Here is a 2,765-nt window from a genome sequence, read left to right on the forward strand (position 1 = left end):
TTTAACAGTTTTACTCCCTCTTCTGTCGTCTGGGGTGGCCTGCGCCGGCTGTCGGGCATTAAGGCCCACTCCTCGGTACCTGGCCTGACTTCAGGTAATTAGGTCCTTGTTGATCCTGTGGATGTCTCCAACGCCTTCGAGCGCTTTTTCGCGGAGGTTTCAAGCTCCGCTCATTACCACCCTGCCTTCCTCCCCAGGAAAAAGGCAGAAGAGGCTCGGCGACCTTCCTTCCACTCGCTGAATCTGGAAAATTATAATGCCCCCTTTACTATGCGGGAACTCGAACGTGCACTTGCACTGCTCCGGGGCCAGATGCCATTCACGTTCAGATGCTGGCCCACCTTTCTCCGGCAGGCAAAAGCTTCCTTCTTTGTACCTACAATCGCGTCTGGACCGAAGGTCACGTCCCCATGCGTTGGCGTGACGCCGTCGTCGTTCCTATACCCAAAGCCGGGAAGGATAGGCACCTTCCTTCTAGTTACCGCCCCATTTCTCTTACAAGCTGTGTCTGTAAGGTGATGGAGCGCATGGTTAACGCTCGGTTAGTTTGGATTCTCGAATCTCGACGGCTACTTACCAGTGTTCAATGCGGCTTTCGTCGCCGCCGCTCCGCTGTTGACCACCTTGTGACCATGTCGACATTCATCATGAACAACTTTTTCCGAAAGCGCCAAACGGTAGCCGTGTTCTTCGATTTGGAGAAGGCTTATGATACCTGTTGGAGAGGAGGTATCCTCCGCACTATGTACAGGTGGGGTCTACGCGGTCGCCTGCCCCTTTTTATTGATTCCTTTTTAACAGATCGCAAGTTTAGGGTACGTGTGGGTTCCGTATTGTCCGACGTTTTCCTCCAGGAGAACGGAGTGCCTCAGGGCTCCGTCTTGAGCGTAGCCCTTTTTGCCATAGCGATCAATCCAATTATGGATTGCATTCCACCTAATGTCTCAGGCTCTCTTTTTGTCGATGACTTCGCGATCTACTGCAGTGCCCAGAGAACATGCCTCCTGGTGCGCTGCCTTCAGCGTTGTCTAGACAGCCTGTACTCATGGAGTGTGCCAAATGGCTTCCGGTTCTCTGAAGAGAAGGCGGTTTGCATCAACTTTTGGCAATATAAAGCGTTCCTTCCGCCATCCTTACATCTCGGTCCCATTGTTCTCCCATTCGTGGAAACAACTAAGTTTCTAGGGCTCACACTGGACAGGAAACTTTGTTGGTCTCCGCACGTCTCTTATTTGGCTGCCCGTTGTACACGTTCCCTTAATGTCCTCAGAGTTCTTAGTGGTTGATCTTGGGGAGCGGATCGCACTGTCCTGCTTCGCTTGTATCGGCCCATAGTCGTCCGATCGAAGCTGGATTATGGGAGCCTCGTCTACTTGTCTGCTCGGCCATCCCTCTTACGCCGTCTCAACTCCATCCACCATAGGGGGTTACGTCTTGCGACCGGAGCCTTCTATACTATTCCCGCCGAGAGTCTTTATGCCGAAGCTGCCGAATTACCATTGACCTACCGGCGCGACGTACTGCTTTGTCGGTATGCCTGCCGGCTGTTGTCAATGCCCGACCACCCCTCTTATCAGTCCTTCTTCGCCGATTCTCTCGACCGTCAGTATGGGTTGTATGTGTCTGCCCTGCTGCCCCCTGGAGTCCGCTTTCGTCGCCTGCTTCGACAATTGGATTTTGCCCTCCCTACCACCTTCAGAGAGGGTGAGAGCCCGACACCACCGTGGCTCCAGGCTCCGGTTCATATCTATCTCGACCTCAGCTCGCTCCCGAAGGAGGGTACTCCGGCTGCAGTGTATTGCTCACGGTTTGTCGAACTTCGTGAGCGACTTGCCAGTCACACCTTTATTTACACTGATGGCACCAAAACTGACGATGGTGTCGGCTGTGCCTTTGTCGTCGGGGCCGGCACCTTTAAATACCGGCTCCTCGACCAGTGTTCCAGCTTTACAGCCGAGCTTTTTGCTCTCCATCAGGCCGTTCAGTATGCCCGCCGCCACCGCCATTCATCATATGTACTCTGCTCTGATTCACTCAGTGCTCTTCAGAGCCTTGGAGCTCCATATCCGGTCCATCCCTTGGTGCAACGGATCCAGCAGTCCCTCCATTCTTCTGCTGCTGATGGTTCTCCTGTCAGCTTTCTGTGGGTTCCCGGCCATGTAGGAGTGCCTGGGAATGAGGCTGCTGATGCTGCAGCCAAGGCTGCAGTCCTCCTGCCTCGGCCAGCCTCCCATTGGGTCTCGTCATCTGACATTAGTAGGGTTGTTTGTAAGAGGCTTGTGTCTTTGTGGTGGGATACTTGGTCATCACTTCAAGGAAACAAGCTCCGGGCAGTGAAACCGTTCCTAACTGCTTGGACAACCTCCTCCTGACCATCTCGGCGAGAAGAGGTCCTTCTGACCAGGTTGCGGATTGGGAATTGCCGGTTTAGCCACCGCTACCTGCTCTCCGGTGACCCAGCCCTGCAGTGCCCTTGTGGTCATGCATTAACAGTGCGCCATGTTTTATTGTCGTGTCCCCTTTTTAGTCAATCTCGTGTTGTCCTGTCTCTACCATCTACTTCACAGGATATTTTAGCTGATGACGCTCGAGCAGCTGCTCGTGTTCTTCGTTTCACTACTTTGACTGGCTTGTCCAAAGACATCTAACTCCTTCACTTATTTTATCTGCATCTTTGTAAGAACTTTCTGGTGTCCCCCTCCCCCCCCCCCCCTTGAGTTTTACTAGATTCTATGTGCTCTAACAATTGTGACTGGGCGCTAATG

Source organism: Schistocerca piceifrons, chromosome 3 (genome assembly GCF_021461385.2).
Source record: "Schistocerca piceifrons isolate TAMUIC-IGC-003096 chromosome 3, iqSchPice1.1, whole genome shotgun sequence".
Taxonomy (NCBI): domain Eukaryota; kingdom Metazoa; phylum Arthropoda; class Insecta; order Orthoptera; family Acrididae; genus Schistocerca; species Schistocerca piceifrons.